A 19,520-nucleotide genomic window follows, 5' to 3' on the forward strand; every position below is an offset into this window, starting at 1 on the left:
GAAAACTTGTTCCTTTGCCGTACACTTCGATATATGACTTTTCAGTTTTCCTGTATTCCTAATTGAGCGAGCGATGCACAGGTTATTTACTTTACAAAGTAGTGCTTTGCTTCTCTTTCCTTTCTTTGGAAACTTGTTCCTGTGCTGTACAGTGCGATATATCACTTTTCAGTTTTCCTGTATTCCAAATTGAGCGAGCGACACACATTTGATTTAGTTTACAAAGTTGTGCTTTGCTTTTCTGTTCTTTCATTGGAAACTTGTTCCTGTGTTGTACAGTGTGATATATCACTTTTCAGTTTTCCTGTTATACTAATTGAACGGGCGACACATATGTGAATTAGGTTAGAAAGTTGTGCTTTGCTTTCCTGTTCTTTCGTTGGAAACTTGTTCCTGTGCTATACAGTGCGATATATCACTTTTCAGTTTTACTGTATTCCTAATTGAGCGAGTGACACACATGTGATTTAGTTTACAAAGTTGTGCTTTGCTTTTCTGTTCTTTCATTGGAAACTTGTTCCTGAAAGGAACAAGTAAGGTTTAGGGTTAGGGTTAGGGTTAGCTTAGTGTTACGGTTAGGGTTACGGTTAGGGTTCATGTTAGGCTAGGGATAGGGTTAGTGTTAGGGTTAGTGTTAGTGTTAGGGTTAGGGTTAGGGTAGGGTTAGGGTTAGGGTTAGGGTTAGGTTAGGGTAGGGTTAGGGTAGGGTTAGGGTTAGGGTTAGGGGTTACATCACTTTTCAGTTTTCCTGTTATAATAATTGAACAGGTGACACGTATGTGAAGTAGTTTACAAAGTTGTGCTTTGCTTTTCTCTTCATTCGATGAAAACTTGTTTCTTTGCCGTACACTTCGTTATATCACTTTTCAGTTTTCCTGTAATCCTAATTGAACGAGCGATGCACAGGTGATTTAGTTTACAAAAAAGTGCTTTGCTTTTCTGTTCTTTTGTTGGAAACTTGTTCCTGTGCTGTACAGTGTGATATATCACTTTTCAGTTTTCCTGTATTCCTAATTGAGCGAGCGACACACATGTGATGTAGATTACAAAGTAGTGCTTTGCTTTTATGTTCTTTCATTGGCACAAGTTAGGTTTAGGTTTAGGGTTAGGGTTAGGGTAGGGTTAGGGTTAGGGTTAGGGTTAGGGTTAGGGTTAGGGGTAGGGTTAGGGTTAGGGTTAGGGTTAGGGTTAAGGGTTAGGGTTAGGGTTAGGGTTATATCACTTTTCAGTGTTCCTGTTATAATAATTGAACAGGCGACACGTATGTGAATTAGTTTACAAAGTTGTGCTTGGCGTTTCTGTTCATTCGATGAAAACTTGTTTCTTTGCCGTACACTTCGATATATCACTTTTCAGTTTTCCTGTATTCCTAATTGAGCGAGCGACACACATGTGATGTAGTTTACAAAGTAGTGCTTTGCTTTTATGTTCTTTCATTGGAAACTTGTTCCTGTTAGGAACAAGTTAGGTTTAGGGTTAGGGTTAGGGTTAGGGTAGGGTTAGGGTTAGGGTTAGGGTTAGGGTTAGGGGCAGGCTTAGGGTTAGTGTTAGGGTTAGGGTTAGGGTTAGGGTTAGGGTTAGGGTTATATCACTTTTCAGTGTTCCTGTTATAATAATTGAACAGGCGACACGTATGTGAATTAGTTTACAAAGTTGTGCTTGGTGTTTCTGTTCATTCGATGAAAACTTGTTTCTTTGCTGTACACTAAGAGATATCACTTTTCAGTTTTCCTGTATTCCTAATTGAGCGAGCAATGCACAGGTGATTTAGTTTACAAAGTAGTGCTTTTCTTCTCTGTTCTTTCGTTGGATACTTGTTCTTGTGCTGTACAGTGCGATATATCACTTTTCACTTTTCCTGTATTCCTAATTGAGTGTGAGACACACATTTGATTTAGTTTACAATGTACTGCTTTGCTTTTCTGTTCTTTCGTTCGAAAATTGTTCCTGTGCTGTACAGTGCGATATATCACTTTTCAGTTTTCCTGTATTCCTAATTGAGCGAGCGACACACATTCGATTTAGTTTACAAAGTTGTGCTTTGCTTTTCTGTTCTTTCATTGGAAACTTGTTCCTGTTAGTAACAAGTTATGTTTAGGGTTAGGGTTAGGGTTAGCTTAGTGTTAGGGTTAGGGTTACGGTTAGGGTTAGGGTTAGGGTTAGGGTAGGGTTAGGGTTAGGGTTAGGGTTAGGGTTAGGGTAGGGTTAGGGTTAGGGTTAGGGTTAGGGTTAAGGGTTAGGGTTATGGTTAGGGTTAGGGTTAGGGTTATATCACTTTTCAGTTTTCCTGTTATAATAATTGAACAGGCGACACGTATGTCAATTAGTTTACAAAGTTGTGCTTTGCGGTTCTGTTCATTCGATGAAAACTTGTTTCCTTGCTGTACACTTCGATATATCACTTTTCTGTTTTCCTGTATTCCTATTTGAGCGAGCGATGCACAGGTGATTTAGTTTACAAAGTAGTGCTTTTCTTCTCTGTTCTTTCGTTGGATACTTGTTCTTGTGCTGTACAGTGCGATATATCACTTTTCAGTTTTCCTGTATTCCTAATTGAGCGAGCGACAAACATTTGATTTAGTTTACAATGTACTGCTTTGCTTTTCTGTTCTTTCGTTGGATACTTGTTCCTGTGCTGTACAGTGTGATATATCACTTTTCAGTTTTCCTGTTATACTAATTGAACGGGCGACACATATGTGAATTAGTTTACAAAGTTGTGCTTTGCTTTTCTGTTCTTTCGTTGGAAACTTGTTCCTGTGCTATACAGTGCGATATATCAATTTTCAGTTTTACTGTATTCCGAATTGAGCGAGTGACACACATGTGATTTAGTTTACAAAGTTGTGCTTTGCTTTTCTGTTCTTTCATTGGAAACTTGTTCCTGGTAGGAACAAGTTAGGTTTAGGGTTAGGGTTAGGGTTAGCTTAGTGTTACGGTTAGGGTTACGGTTAGGGTTCGGGTTAGGGTAGGGTTAGGGTTAGTTTTAGGGTTAGTGTTAGGGTTAGGGTTAGGGTTAGGGTAGGGTTAGGGTTAGGGTTAGGGGTTAGCGTTAGGGTTACATCACTTTTCAGTTTTCCTGTTATAATAATTGAACAGGTGACACGTATGTGAATTAGTTTACAAAGTTGTGCTTTGCTTTTCTCTTCATTCGATGAAAACTTGTTTCTTTGCCGTACACTTCGTTATATCACTTTTCAGTTTTCCTGTAATCCTAATTGAACGAGCGATGCACAGGTGATTTAGTTTACAAAAAAGTGCTTTGCTTTTCTGTTCTTTTGTTGGAAACTTGTTCCTGTGCTGTACAGTGTGATATATCACTTTTCAGTTTTCCTGTATTCCTAATTGAGCGAGCGACACACATGTGATGTAGATTACAAAGTAGTGCTTTGCTTTTATGTTCTTTCATTGGCACAAGTTAGGTTTAGGTTTAGGGTTAGGGTTAGGGTAGGGTTAGGGTTAGGGTTAGGGTTAGGGTTAGGGTTAGGGGTAGGGTTAGGGTTAGGGTTAGGGTTAGGGTTAAGGGTTAGGGTTAGGGTTAGGGTTATATCACTTTTCAGTGTTCCTGTTATAATAATTGAACAGGCGACACGTATGTGAATTAGTTTACAAAGTTGTGCTTGGCGTTTCTGTTCATTCGATGAAAACTTGTTTCTTTGCCGTACACTTCGATATATCACTTTTCAGTTTTCCTGTATTCCTAATTGAGCGCGCGACACACATGTGATGTAGTTTACAAAGTAGTGCTTTGCTTTTATGTTCTTTCATTGGAAACTTGTTCCTGTTAGGAACAAGTTAGGTTTAGGGTTAGGGTTAGGGTTAGGGTAGGGTTAGGGTTAGGGTTAGGGTTAGGGTTAGGGGCAGGCTTAGGGTTAGTGTTAGGGTTAGGGTTAAGGGTTAGGGTTAGGGTTAGGGTTATATCACTTTTCAGTGTTCCTGTTATAATAATTGAACAGGCGACACGTATGTGAATTAGTTTACAAAGTTGTGCTTGGTGTTTCTGTTCATTCGATGAAAACTTGTTTCTTTGCTGTACACTAAGAGATATCACTTTTCAGTTTTCCTGTATTCCTAATTGAGCGAGCAATGCACAGGTGATTTAGTTTACAAAGTAGTGCTTTTCTTCTCTGTTCTTTCGTTGGATACTTGTTCTTGTGCTGTACAGTGCGATATATCACTTTTCACTTTTCCTGTATTCCTAATTGAGTGAGAGACACACATTTGATTTAGTTTACAATGTACTGCTTTGCTTTTCTGTTCTTTCGTTGGAAAATTGTTCCTGTGCTGTACAGTGCGATATATCACTTTTCAGTTTTCCTGTATTCCTAATTGAGCGAGCGACACACATTCGATTTAGTTACAAAGTTGTGCTTTGCTTTTCTGTTCTTTCATTGGAAACTTGTTCCTGTTAGTAACAAGTTATGTTTAGGGTTAGGGTTAGGGTTAGCTTAGTGTTAGGGTTAGGGTTACGGTTAGGGTTAGGGTTAGGGTTAGGTTAGGGTTAGGGTTAGGGTTAGGGTTAGGGTTAGGGTAGGGTTAGGGTTAGGGTTAGGGTTAGGGTTAAGGGTTAGGGTTATGGTTAGGGTTAGGGTTAGGGTTATATCACTTTTCAGTTTTCCTGTTATAATAATTGAACAGGCGACACGTATGTCAATTAGTTTACAAAGTTGTGCTTTGCGGTTCTGTTCATTCGATGAAAACTTGTTTCCTTGCTGTACACTTCGATATATCACTTTTCTGTTTTCCTGTATTCCTATTTGAGCGAGCGATGCACAGGTGATTTAGTTTACAAAGTAGTGCTTTTCTTCTCTGTTCTTTCGTTGGATACTTGTTCTTGTGCTGTACAGTGCGATATATCACTTTTCAGTTTTCCTGTATTCCTAATTGAGCGAGCGACAAACATTTGATTTAGTTTACAATGTACTGCTTTGCTTTTCTGTTCTTTCGTTGGATACTTGTTCCTGTGCTGTACAGTGTGATATATCACTTTTCAGTTTTCCTGTTATACTAATTGAACGGGCGACACATATGTGAATTAGTTTACAAAGTTGTGCTTTGCTTTTCTGTTCTTTCGTTGGAAACTTGTTCCTGTGCTATACAGTGCGATATATCAATTTTCAGTTTTACTGTATTCCGAATTGAGCGAGTGACACACATGTGATTTAGTTTACAAAGTTGTGCTTTGCTTTTCTGTTCTTTCATTGGAAACTTGTTCCTGGTAGGAACAAGTTAGGTTTAGGGTTAGGGTTAGGGTTAGCTTAGTGTTACGGTTAGGGTTACGGTTAGGGTTCGGGTTAGGGTAGGGTTAGGGTTAGTTTTAGGGTTAGTGTTAGGGTTAGGGTTAGGGTTAGGGTAGGGTTAGGGTTAGGGTTAGGGGTTAGGGTTAGGGTTACATCACTTTTCAGTTTTCCTGTTATAATAATTGAACAGGTGACACGTATGTGAATTAGTTTACAAAGTTGTGCTTTGCTTTTCTTTTCATTCGATGAAAACTTGTTTCTTTGCCGTACACTTCGATATATCACTTTTCAGTTTTCCTGTATTCCTAATTGAATGAGCGATGCACAGGTGATTTAGTGTAAAAAGTAGTGCTTTGCTTTTCTGTTCTTTTGTTGGAAACTTGTTCCTGTGCTGTACAGTGTGATATATCACTTTTCAGTTTTCCTGTATTCCTAATTGAGCGAGCGACACACATGTGATGTAGTTTATAAAGTAGTGCTTTGCTTTTATGTTCTTTCATTGGAAACTTGTTCCTGTTAGGAACAAGTTAGGTTTAGGGTTAGGGTTAGGGTTAGGGTAGGGTTAGGGTTAGGGTTAAGGTTAGGGTTAGGGGTAGGGTTAGGGTTAGGGTTAGGGTTAGGGTTAGGGTTAAGGGTTAGGGTTAGGGTTAGGGTTATATCACTTTTCAGTGTTCCTGTTATAATAATTGAACAGGCGACACGTATGTGAATTAGTTTACAAAGTTGTGCTTGGCGTTTCTGTTCATTCGATGAAAACTTTTTTCTTTGCTGTACACTAAGATATATCACTTTTCAGTTTTCCGGTATTCCTAATTGAGCGAGCAATGCACAGGTGATTTAATTTACAAAGTAGTGCTTTTCTTCTCTGTTCTTTCGTTGGATACTTGTTCTTGTGCTGTACAGTGCGATATATCACTTTTCACTTTTCCTGTATTCCTAATTGAGTGAGCGACACACATTTGATTTAGTTTACAATGTACTGCTTTGCTTTTCTGTTCTTTCGTTGGAAACTTGTTCCTGTGCTGTACAGTGCGATATATCACTTTTCACTTTTCCTGTATTCCTAATTGAGTGAGCGACACACATTTGATTTAGTTTACAATGTACTGCTTTGCTTTTCTGTTCTTTCGTTGGAAACTTGTTCTTGTGCTGTACAGTGCGATATATCACTTTTCAGTTTTCCTGTATTCCTAATTGAGCGAGCGACACACATTCGATTTAGTTTACAAAGTTGTGCTTTGCTTTTCTGTTCTTTCATTGGAAACTTGTTCCTGTTAGTAACAAGTTATGTTTAGGGTTAGGGTTAGGGTTAGCTTAGTGTTAGGGTTAGGGTTACGGTTAGGGTTAGGGTTAGGGTTAGGGTAGGGTTAGGGTTAGGGTTAGGGTTAGGGTTAGGGTAGGGTTAGGGTTAGGGTTAGGGTTAGGGTTAAGGGTTAGGGTTATGGTTAGGGTTAGGGTTAGGGTTATATCACTTTTCAGTTTTCCTGTTATAATAATTGAACAGGCGACACGTATGTCAATTAGTTTACAAAGTTGTGCTTTGCGGTTCTGTTCATTCGATGAAAACTTGTTTCCTTGCTGTACACTTCGATATATCACTTTTCTGTTTTCCTGTATTCCTATTTGAGCGAGCGATGCACAGGTGATTTAGTTTACAAAGTAGTGCTTTTCTTCTCTGTTCTTTCGTTGGATACTTGTTCTTGTGCTGTACAGTGCGATATATCACTTTTCAGTTTTCCTGTATTCCTAATTGAGCGAGCGACAAACATTTGATTTAGTTTACAATGTACTGCTTTGCTTTTCTGTTCTTTCGTTGGATACTTGTTCCTGTGCTGTACAGTGTGATATATCACTTTTCAGTTTTCCTGTTATACTAATTGAACGGGCGACACATATGTGAATTAGTTTACAAAGTTGTGCTTTGCTTTTCTGTTCTTTCGTTGGAAACTTGTTCCTGTGCTATACAGTGCGATATATCAATTTTCAGTTTTACTGTATTCCGAATTGAGCGAGTGACACACATGTGATTTAGTTTACAAAGTTGTGCTTTGCTTTTCTGTTCTTTCATTGGAAACTTGTTCCTGGTAGGAACAAGTTAGGTTTAGGGTTAGGGTTAGGGTTAGCTTAGTGTTACGGTTAGGGTTACGGTTAGGGTTCGGGTTAGGGTAGGGTTAGGGTTAGTTTTAGGGTTAGTGTTAGGGTTAGGGTTAGGGTTAGGGTAGGGTTAGGGTTAGGGTTAGGGGTTAGCGTTAGGGTTACATCACTTTTCAGTTTTCCTGTTATAATAATTGAACAGGTGACACGTATGTGAATTAGTTTACAAAGTTGTGCTTTGCTTTTCTCTTCATTCGATGAAAACTTGTTTCTTTGCCGTACACTTCGTTATATCACTTTTCAGTTTTCCTGTAATCCTAATTGAACGAGCGATGCACAGGTGATTTAGTTTACAAAAAAGTGCTTTGCTTTTCTGTTCTTTTGTTGGAAACTTGTTCCTGTGCTGTACAGTGTGATATATCACTTTTCAGTTTTCCTGTATTCCTAATTGAGCGAGCGACACACATGTGATGTAGATTACAAAGTAGTGCTTTGCTTTTATGTTCTTTCATTGGCACAAGTTAGGTTTAGGTTTAGGGTTAGGGTTAGGGTAGGGTTAGGGTTAGGGTTAGGGTTAGGGTTAGGGTTAGGGGTAGGGTTAGGGTTAGGGTTAGGGTTAGGGTTAAGGGTTAGGGTTAGGGTTAGGGTTATATCACTTTTCAGTGTTCCTGTTATAATAATTGAACAGGCGACACGTATGTGAATTAGTTTACAAAGTTGTGCTTGGCGTTTCTGTTCATTCGATGAAAACTTGTTTCTTTGCCGTACACTTCGATATATCACTTTTCAGTTTTCCTGTATTCCTAATTGAGCGAGCGACACACATGTGATGTAGTTTACAAAGTAGTGCTTTGCTTTTATGTTCTTTCATTGGAAACTTGTTCCTGTTAGGAACAAGTTAGGTTTAGGGTTAGGGTTAGGGTTAGGGTAGGGTTAGGGTTAGGGTTAGGGTTAGGGTTAGGGGCAGGCTTAGGGTTAGTGTTAGGGTTAGGGTTAAGGGTTAGGGTTAGGGTTAGGGTTATATCACTTTTCAGTGTTCCTGTTATAATAATTGAACAGGCGACACGTATGTGAATTAGTTTACAAAGTTGTGCTTGGTGTTTCTGTTCATTCGATGAAAACTTGTTTCTTTGCTGTACACTAAGAGATATCACTTTTCAGTTTTCCTGTATTCCTAATTGAGCGAGCAATGCACAGGTGATTTAGTTTACAAAGTAGTGCTTTTCTTCTCTGTTCTTTCGTTGGATACTTGTTCTTGTGCTGTACAGTGCGATATATCACTTTTCACTTTTCCTGTATTCCTAATTGAGTGAGAGACACACATTTGATTTAGTTTACAATGTACTGCTTTGCTTTTCTGTTCTTTCGTTGGAAAATTGTTCCTGTGCTGTACAGTGCGATATATCACTTTTCAGTTTTCCTGTATTCCTAATTGAGCGAGCGACACACATTCGATTTAGTTACAAAGTTGTGCTTTGCTTTTCTGTTCTTTCATTGGAAACTTGTTCCTGTTAGTAACAAGTTATGTTTAGGGTTAGGGTTAGGGTTAGCTTAGTGTTAGGGTTAGGGTTACGGTTAGGGTTAGGGTTAGGGTTAGGTTAGGGTTAGGGTTAGGGTTAGGGTTAGGGTTAGGGTAGGGTTAGGGTTAGGGTTAGGGTTAGGGTTAAGGGTTAGGGTTATGGTTAGGGTTAGGGTTAGGGTTATATCACTTTTCAGTTTTCCTGTTATAATAATTGAACAGGCGACACGTATGTCAATTAGTTTACAAAGTTGTGCTTTGCGGTTCTGTTCATTCGATGAAAACTTGTTTCCTTGCTGTACACTTCGATATATCACTTTTCTGTTTTCCTGTATTCCTATTTGAGCGAGCGATGCACAGGTGATTTAGTTTACAAAGTAGTGCTTTTCTTCTCTGTTCTTTCGTTGGATACTTGTTCTTGTGCTGTACAGTGCGATATATCACTTTTCAGTTTTCCTGTATTCCTAATTGAGCGAGCGACAAACATTTGATTTAGTTTACAATGTACTGCTTTGCTTTTCTGTTCTTTCGTTGGATACTTGTTCCTGTGCTGTACAGTGTGATATATCACTTTTCAGTTTTCCTGTTATACTAATTGAACGGGCGACACATATGTGAATTAGTTTACAAAGTTGTGCTTTGCTTTTCTGTTCTTTCGTTGGAAACTTGTTCCTGTGCTATACAGTGCGATATATCAATTTTCAGTTTTACTGTATTCCGAATTGAGCGAGTGACACACATGTGATTTAGTTTACAAAGTTGTGCTTTGCTTTTCTGTTCTTTCATTGGAAACTTGTTCCTGGTAGGAACAAGTTAGGTTTAGGGTTAGGGTTAGGGTTAGCTTAGTGTTACGGTTAGGGTTACGGTTAGGGTTCGGGTTAGGGTAGGGTTAGGGTTAGTTTTAGGGTTAGTGTTAGGGTTAGGGTTAGGGTTAGGGTTAGGGTAGGGTTAGGGTTAGGGTTAGGGGTTAGGGTTAGGGTTACATCACTTTTCAGTTTTCCTGTTATAATAATTGAACAGGTGACACGTATGTGAATTAGTTTACAAAGTTGTGCTTTGCTTTTCTTTTCATTCGATGAAAACTTGTTTCTTTGCCGTACACTTCGATATATCACTTTTCAGTTTTCCTGTATTCCTAATTGAATGAGCGATGCACAGGTGATTTAGTGTAAAAAGTAGTGCTTTGCTTTTCTGTTCTTTTGTTGGAAACTTGTTCCTGTGCTGTACAGTGTGATATATCACTTTTCAGTTTTCCTGTATTCCTAATTGAGCGAGCGACACACATGTGATGTAGTTTATAAAGTAGTGCTTTGCTTTTATGTTCTTTCATTGGAAACTTGTTCCTGTTAGGAACAAGTTAGGTTTAGGGTTAGGGTTAGGGTTAGGGTAGGGTTAGGGTTAGGGTTAGGGTTAGGGTTAGGGGTAGGGTTAGGGTTAGGGTTAGGGTTAGGGTTAGGGTTAAGGGTTAGGGTTAGGGTTAGGGTTATATCACTTTTCAGTGTTCCTGTTATAATAATTGAACAGGCGACACGTATGTGAATTAGTTTACAAAGTTGTGCTTGGCGTTTCTGTTCATTCGATGAAAACTTTTTTCTTTGCTGTACACTAAGATATATCACTTTTCAGTTTTCCGGTATTCCTAATTGAGCGAGCAATGCACAGGTGATTTAATTTACAAAGTAGTGCTTTTCTTCTCTGTTCTTTCGTTGGATACTTGTTCTTGTGCTGTACAGTGCGATATATCACTTTTCACTTTTCCTGTATTCCTAATTGAGTGAGCGACACACATTTGATTTAGTTTACAATGTACTGCTTTGCTTTTCTGTTCTTTCGTTGGAAACTTGTTCCTGTGCTGTACAGTGGGATATATCACTTTTCACTTTTCCTGTATTCCTAATTGAGTGAGCGACACACATTTGATTTAGTTTACAATGTACTGCTTTGCTTTTCTGTTCTTTCGTTGGAAACTTGTTCTTGTGCTGTACAGTGCGATATATCACTTTTCAGTTTTCCTGTATTCCTAATTGAGCGAGCGACACACATTTGATTTAGTTTACAATGTACTGCTTTGCTTTTCTGTTCTTTCGTTGGAAACTTGTTCCTGTGCTGTACAGTGTGATATATCACATTTCCGTTTTCCTGTTATACTAATTGAACGGGCGACACATATGTGAATTAGTTTACAAAGTTGTGATTTGCTTTTCTATTCTTTCATTGGAAACTTTTTCCTGTTAGTAACAAGTTAGGGTTAGGGTTAGGGTTAGGGTTAGGGTTAGGGTTAGGGTTAGGGTTATATCACTTTTCAGTTTTCCTGTTATAATAATTGAAAAGGCGACATGTATGGGAATTAGTTTACAAAGTTGTGCTTTGCCTTTCTGTTCATTCGCTGAAAACTTGTTCCTTTGCCGTACACTTCGATATATGACTTTTCAGTTTTCCTGTATTCCTAATTGAGCGAGCGATGCACAGGTTATTTACTTTACAAAGTAGTGCTTTGCTTCTCTTTTCTTTCTTTGGAAACTTGTTCCTGTGCTGTACAGTGCGATATATCACTTTTCAGTTTTCCTGTATTCCAAATTGAGTGAGCGACACACATTTGATTTAGTTTACAAAGTTGTGCTTTGCTTTTCTGTTCTTTCATTGGAAACTTGTTCCTGTGTTGAACAGTGTGATATATCACTTTTCAGTTTTTCTGTTATACTAATTGAACGGGCGACACATATGGGAATTAGGTTAGAAAGTTGTGCTTTGCTTTTCTGTTCTTTCGTTGGAAACTTGTTCCTGTGCTATACAGTGCGATATATCACTTTTCAGTTTTCCTGTATTCCTAATTGAGCGAGCGATGCACAGGTGATTTAGTTTACAAAGTAGTGCTTTTCTTCTCTGTTCTTTCGTTGGATACTTGTTCTTGTGCTGTACAGTGCGATATATCACTTTTCACTTTTCCTGTATTCCTAATAGAGTGAGCGACACACATTTGATTTAGTTTACAATGTACTGCTTTGCTTTTCTGTTCTTTCGTTGGAAACTTGTTCCTGTGCTGTACAGTGCGATATATCACTTTTCAGTTTTCCTGTATTCCTAATTGAGCGAGCGACACACATTTGATTTAGTTTACAAAGTTGTGCTTTGCTTTTCTGTTCATTCATTGGAAACTTGTTCCTGTTAGGAAAAAGTTATGTTTAGGGTTAGGGTTAGGGTTAGCTTAGTGTTATGGTTAGGGTTACGGTTAGGGTTCGGGTTAGTGTAGGGTTAGGGTTAGTGTTACGGTTAGTTTTAGGGTTAGGGTTAGGGTTAGGGTAGGGTTAGGGTTAGGGTTAGGGTTAGGGTTAGGGGTTAGGGTTAGGGTTACATCACTTTTCAGTTTTCCTGTTATAATAATTGAACAGGTGACACGTATGTGAATTAGTTTACAAAGTTGTGCTTTGCTTTTCTGTTCATTCGATGAAAACTTGTTTCTTTGCCGTACACTTCGATATATCACTTTTCAGTTTTCCTGTATTCCTAATTGAACGAGCGATGCACATTTGATTTAGTTTACAAAGTTGTGCTTTGCTTTTCTGTTCATTCATTGGAAACTTGTTCCTGTTAGGAAAAAGTTATGTTTAGGGTTAGGGTTAGGGTTAGCTTAGTGTTATGTTTAGGGTTACGGTTAGGGTTCGGGTTAGTGTAGGGTTAGGGTTAGTGTTACGGTTAGTTTTAGGGTTAGGGTTAGGGTTAGGGTAGGGTTAGGGTTAGGGTTAGGGTTAGGGTTAGGGTTAGGGTTAGGGGTTAGGGTTAGGGTTACATCACTTTTCAGTTTTCCTGTTATAATAATTGAACAGGCGACATGTATGTGAATTAGTTCACAAAGTGGTGCTTTGCGTTTCTGTTCATTCGCTGAAAACTTGTTCCTTTGCCGTACACTTCGATATATGACTTTTCAGTTTTCCTGTATTCCTAATTGAGCGAGCGATGCACAGGTTATTTACTTTACAAAGTAGTGCTTTGCTTCTCTTTTCTTTCTTTGGAAACTTGTTCCTGTGCTGTACAGTGCAATATATCACTTTTCAGTTTTCCTGTATTCCAAATTGAGCGAGCGACAAACATTTGATTTAGTTTACAAAGTTGTCCTTTGCTTTTCTGTTCTTTCATTGGAAACTTGTTCCTGTGGGAACAAGTTATGTTTAGGGTTAGGGTTAGGGTTAGCTTAGTGTTAGGGTTAGGGTTACGGTTAGGGTTAGGGTTAGGGTAGGGTTAGGGTTAGAGTTAGGGTTAGTGTTAGGGTTAGGGTTAGGGTTAGGTTAGGGTTAGGGTTAGGGTTAGGGTTAGGGGTTAGGCTTAGGGTTAGGGTTATATCACTTTTCAGTTTTCCTGTTATAATAATTGAACAGGTGACACGTATGTGAATTAGTTTACAAAGTTGTGCTTTGCTTTTCTGTTCATTCGATGAAAACTTGTTTCTTTGCCTTACACTTCGATATATCACTTTTCAGTTTTCCTGTATTCCTAATTGAACGAGCGATGCACAGGTGATTTAGTTTACAAAGTAGTGCTTTGCTTTTCTGTTCTTTTGTTGGAAACTTGTTCCTGTGCTGTACAGTGTGATATATCACTTTTCAGTTTTCCTGTATTCCTAATTGAGCGAGCGACACACATGTGATGTAGTTTACAAAGTAGTGCTTTGCTTTTATGTTCTTTCATTGGAAACTTGTTCCTGTTAGGAACAAGTTAGGTTTAGGGTTAGGGTTAGGGTTAGGGTAGGGTTAGGGTTAGTGTTAGGGTTAGGGTTAGGGTTAGGGTTAGGGTAGGGTTAGGGTTAGGGTTAGGGTTAAGGTTAAGGGTTAGGGTTATATCACTTTTCAGTGTTCCTGTTATAATAATTGAACAGGCGACACGTATGTGAATTAGTTTATAAAGTTGTGCTTGGCGTTTCTGTTCATTCGATGAAAACTTGTTTCTTTGCTGTACACTAAGATATATCACTTTTCAGTTTTCCTGTATTCCTAATAGAGTGAGCGACACACATTTGATTTAGTTTACAATGTACTGCTTTGCTTTTCTGTTCTTTCGTTGGAAACTTGTTCCTGTGCTATACAGTGCGATATATCAATTTTCAGTTTTACTGTATTCCGAATTGAGCGAGTGACACACATGTGATTTAGTTTACAAAGTTGTGCTTTGCTTTTCTGTTCTTTCATTGGAAACTTGTTCCTGGTAGGAACAAGTTAGGTTTAGGGTTAGGGTTAGGGTTAGCTTAGTGTTACGGTTAGGGTTACGGTTAGGGTTCGGGTTAGGGTAGGGTTAGGGTTAGTTTTAGGGTTAGTGTTAGGGTTAGGGTTAGGGTTAGGGTAGGGTTAGGGTTAGGGTTAGGGGTTAGGGTTAGGGTTACATCACTTTTCAGTTTTCCTGTTATAATAATTGAACAGGTGACACGTATGTGAATTAGTTTACAAAGTTGTGCTTTGCTTTTCTGTTCATTCGATGAAAACTTGTTTCTTTGCCGTACACTTCGATATATCACTTTTCAGTTTTCCTGTATTCCTAATTGAATGAGCGATGCACAGGTGATTTAGTGTAAAAAGTAGTGCTTTGCTTTTCTGTTCTTTTGTTGGAAACTTGTTCCTGTGCTGTACAGTGTGATATATCACTTTTCAGTTTTCCTGTATTCCTAATTGAGCGAGCGACACACATGTGACGTAGTTTATAAAGTAGTGCTTTGCTTTTATGTTCTTTCATTGGAAACTTGTTCCTGTTAGGAACAAGTTAGGTTTAGGGTTAGGGTTAGGGTTAGGGTAGGGTTAGGGTTAGGGTTAGGGTTAGGGTTAGGGGTAGGGTTAGGGTTAGGGTTAGGGTTAGGGTTAGGGTTAAGGGTTAGGGTTAGGGTTAGGGTTATATCACTTTTCAGTGTTCCTGTTATAATAATTGAACAGGCGACACGTATGTGAATTAGTTTACAAAGTTGTGCTTGGCGTTTCTGTTCATTCGATGAAAACTTTTTTCTTTGCTGTACACTAAGATATATCACTTTTCAGTTTTCCGGTATTCCTAATTGAGCGAGCAATGCACAGGTGATTTAATTTACAAAGTAGTGCTTTTCTTCTCTGTTCTTTCGTTGGATACTTGTTCTTGTGCTGTACAGTGCGATATATCACTTTTCACTTTTCCTGTATTCCTAATTGAGTGAGCGACACACATTTGATTTAGTTTACAATGTACTGCTTTGCTTTTCTGTTCTTTCGTTGGAAACTTGTTCCTGTGCTGTACAGTGCGATATATCACTTTTCACTTTTCCTGTATTCCTAATTGAGTGAGCGACACACATTTGATTTAGTTTACAATGTACTGCTTTGCTTTTCTGTTCTTTCGTTGGAAACTTGTTCTTGTGCTGTACAGTGCGATATATCACTTTTCAGTTTTCCTGTATTCCTAATTGAGCGAGCGACACACATTTGATTTAGTTTACAATGTACTGCTTTGCTTTTCTGTTCTTTCGTTGGAAACTTGTTCCTGTGCTGTACAGTGTGATATATCACATTTCCGTTTTCCTGTTATACTAATTGAACGGGCGACACATATGTGAATTAGTTTACAAAGTTGTGATTTGCTTTTCTATTCTTTCATTGGAAACTTTTTCCTGTTAGTAACAAGTTAGGGTTAGGGTTAGGGTTAGGGTTAGGGTTAGGGTTAGGGTTAGGGTTATATCACTTTTCAGTTTTCCTGTTATAATAATTGAAAAGGCGACATGTATGGGAATTAGTTTACAAAGTTGTGCTTTGCCTTTCTGTTCATTCGCTGAAAACTTGTTCCTTTGCCGTACACTTCGATATATGACTTTTCAGTTTTCCTGTATTCCTAATTGAGCGAGCGATGCACAGGTTATTTACTTTACAAAGTAGTGCTTTGCTTCTCTTTTCTTTCTTTGGAAACTTGTTCCTGTGCTGTACAGTGCGATATATCACTTTTCAGTTTTCCTGTATTCCAAATTGAGTGAGCGACACACATTTGACTTAGTTTACAAAGTTGTGCTTTGCTTTTCTGTTCTTTCATTGGAAACTTGTTCCTGTGTTGAACAGTGTGATATATCACTTTTCAGTTTTTCTGTTATACTAATTGAACGGGCGACACATATGGGAATTAGGTTAGAAAGTTGTGCTTTGCTTTTCTGTTCTTTCGTTGGAAACTTGTTCCTGTGCTATACAGTGCGATATATCACTTTTCAGTTTTCCTGTATTCCTAATTGAGCGAGCGATGCACAGGTGATTTAGTTTACAAAGTAGTGCTTTTCTTCTCTGTTCTTTCGTTGGATACTTGTTCTTGTGCTGTACAGTGCGATATATCACTTTTCACTTTTCCTGTATTCCTAATAGAGTGAGCGACACACATTTGATTTAGTTTACAATGTACTGCTTTGCTTTTCTGTTCTTTCGTTGGAAACTTGTTCCTGTGCTGTACAGTGCGATATATCACTTTTCAGTTTTCCTGTATTCCTAATTGAGCGAGCGACACACATTTGATTTAGTTTACAAAGTTGTGCTTTGCTTTTCTGTTCATTCATTGGAAACTTGTTCCTGTTAGGAAAAAGTTATGTTTAGGGTTAGGGTTAGGGTTAGCTTAGTGTTATGGTTAGGGTTACGGTTAGGGTTCGGGTTAGTGTAGGGTTAGGGTTAGTGTTACGGTTAGTTTTAGGGTTAGGGTTAGGGTTAGGGTAGGGTTAGGGTTAGGGTTAGGGTTAGGGTTAGGGTTAGGGGTTAGGGTTAGGGTTACATCACTTTTCAGTTTTCCTGTTATAATAATTGAACAGGTGACACGTATGTGAATTAGTTTACAAAGTTGTGCTTTGCTTTTCTGTTCATTCGATGAAAACTTGTTTCTTTGCCGTACACTTCGATATATCACTTTTCAGTTTTCCTGTATTCCTAATTGAACGAGCGATGCACATTTGATTTAGTTTACAAAGTTGTGCTTTGCTTTTCTGTTCATTCATTGGAAACTTGTTCCTGTTAGGAAAAAGTTATGTTTAGGGTTAGGGTTAGGGTTAGCTTAGTGTTATGGTTAGGGTTACGGTTAGGGTTCGGGTTAGTGTAGGGTTAGGGTTAGTGTTACGGTTAGTTTTAGGGTTAGGGTTAGGGTTAGGGTAGGGTTAGGGTTAGGGTTAGGGTTAGGGTTAGGGTTAGGGTTAGGGGTTAGGGTTAGGGTTACATCACTTTTCAGTTTTCCTGTTATAATAATTGAACAGGCGACATGTATGTGAATTAGTTCACAAAGTGGTGCTTTGCGTTTCTGTTCATTCGCTGAAAACTTGTTCCTTTGCCGTACACTTCGATATATGACTTTTCAGTTTTCCTGTATTCCTAATTGAGCGAGCGATGCACAGGTTATTTACTTTACAAAGTAGTGCTTTGCTTCTCTTTTCTTTCTTTGGAAACTTGTTCCTGTGCTGTACAGTGCAATATATCACTTTTCAGTTTTCCTGTATTCCAAATTGAGCGAGCGACACACATTTGATTTAGTTTACAAAGTTGTCCTTTGCTTTTCTGTTCTTTCATTGGAAACTTGTTCCTGTGGGAACAAGTTATGTTTAGGGTTAGGGTTAGGGTTAGCTTAGTGTTAGGGTTAGGGTTACGGTTAGGGTTAGGGTTAGGGTAGGGTTAGGGTTAGAGTTAGGGTTAGTGTTAGGGTTAGGGTTAGGTTAGGGTTAGGGTTAGGGTTAGGGTTAGGGGTTAGGCTTAGGGTTAGGGTTATATCACTTTTCAGTTTTCCTGTTATAATAATTGAACAGGTGACACGTATGTGAATTAGTTTACAAAGTTGTGCTTTGCTTTTCTGTTCATTCGATGAAAACTTGTTTCTTTGCCTTACACTTCGATATATCACTTTTCAGTTTTCCTGTATTCCTAATTGAACGAGCGATGCACAGGTGATTTAGTTTACAAAGTAGTGCTTTGCTTTTCTGTTCTTTTGTTGGAAACTTGTTCCTGTGCTGTACAGTGTGATATATCACTTTTCAGTTTTCCTGTATTCCTAATTGAGCGAGCGACACACATGTGATGTAGTTTACAAAGTAGTGCTTTGCTTTTATGTTCTTTCATTGGAAACTTGTTCCTGTTAGGAACAAGTTAGGTTTAGGGTTAGGGTTAGGGTTAGGGTAGGGTTAGGGTTAGTGTTAGGGTTAGGGTTAGGGTTAGGGTTAGGGTAGGGTTAGGGTTAGGGTTAGGGTTAAGGTTAAGGGTTAGGGTTATATCACTTTTCAGTGTTCCTGTTATAATAATTGAACAGGCGACACGTATGTGAATTAGTTTATAAAGTTGTGCTTGGCGTTTCTGTTCATTCGATGAAAACTTGTTTCTTTGCTGTACACTAAGATATATCACTTTTCAGTTTTCCTGTATTCCTAATTGAGCGAGCGATGCACAGGTGATTTAGTTTACAAAGTAGATCTTTTCTTCTCTGTTCTTTCGTTGGATACTTGTTCTTGTGCTGTACAGTGCGATATATCACTTTTCACTTTTCCTGTATTCCTAATAGAGTGAGCGACACACATTTGATTTAGTTTACAATGTACTGCTTTGCTTTTCTGTTCTTTCGTTGGAAACTTGTTCCTGTGCTGTACAGTGCGATATATCACTTTTCAGTTTTCCTGTATTCCTAATTGAGCGAGCGACACACATTTGATTTAGTTTACAAAGTTTTGCTTTGCTTTTCTGTTCATTCATTGGAAACTTGTTCCTGTTAGGAAAAAGTTATGTTTAGGGTTAGGGTTAGGGTTAGCTTAGTGTTATGGTTAGGGTTACGGTTAGGGTTCGGGTTAGTGTAGGGTTAGGGTTAGTGTTACGGTTAGTTTTAGGGTTAGGGTTAGGGTTAGGGTAGGGTTAGGGTTAGGGTTAGGGTTAGGGTTAGGGTTAGGGGTTAGGGTTAGGGTTACATCACTTTTCAGTTTTCCTGTTATAATAATTGAACAGGTGACACGTATGTGAATTAGTTTACAAAGTTGTGCTTTGCTTTTCTGTTCATTCGATGAAAACTTGTTTCTTTGCCGTACACTTCGATATATCACTTTTCAGTTTTCCTGTATTCCTAATTGAACGAGCGATGCACATTTGATTTAGTTTACAAAGTTGTGCTTTGCTTTTCTGTTCATTCATTGGAAACTTGTTCCTGTTAGGAAAAAGTTATGTTTAGGGTTAGGGTTAGGGTTAGCTTAGTGTTATGGTTAGGGTTACGGTTAGGGTTCGGGTTAGTGTAGGGTTAGGGTTAGTGTTACGGTTAGTTTTAGGGTTAGGGTTAGGGTTAGGGTAGGGTTAGGGTTAGGGTTAGGGTTAGGGTTAGGGTTAGGGGTTAGGGTTAGGGTTACATCACTTTTCAGTTTTCCTGTTATAATAATTGAACAGGCGACATGTATGTGAATTAGTTCACAAAGTGGTGCTTTGCGTTTCTGTTCATTCGCTGAAAACTTGTTCCTTTGCCGTACACTTCGATATATGACTTTTCAGTTTTCCTGTATTCCTAATTGAGCGAGCGATGCACAGGTTATTTACTTTACAAAGTAGTGCTTTGCTTCTCTTTTCTTTCTTTGGAAACTTGTTCCTGTGCTGTACAGTGCAATATATCACTTTTCAGTTTTCCTGTATTCCAAATTGAGCGAGCGACACACATTTGATTTAGTTTACAAAGTTGTCCTTTGCTTT

The sequence above is a fragment of the Meriones unguiculatus genome, chromosome 10, assembly GCF_030254825.1.
Source record: "Meriones unguiculatus strain TT.TT164.6M chromosome 10, Bangor_MerUng_6.1, whole genome shotgun sequence".
NCBI classification, from domain to species: domain Eukaryota; kingdom Metazoa; phylum Chordata; class Mammalia; order Rodentia; family Muridae; genus Meriones; species Meriones unguiculatus.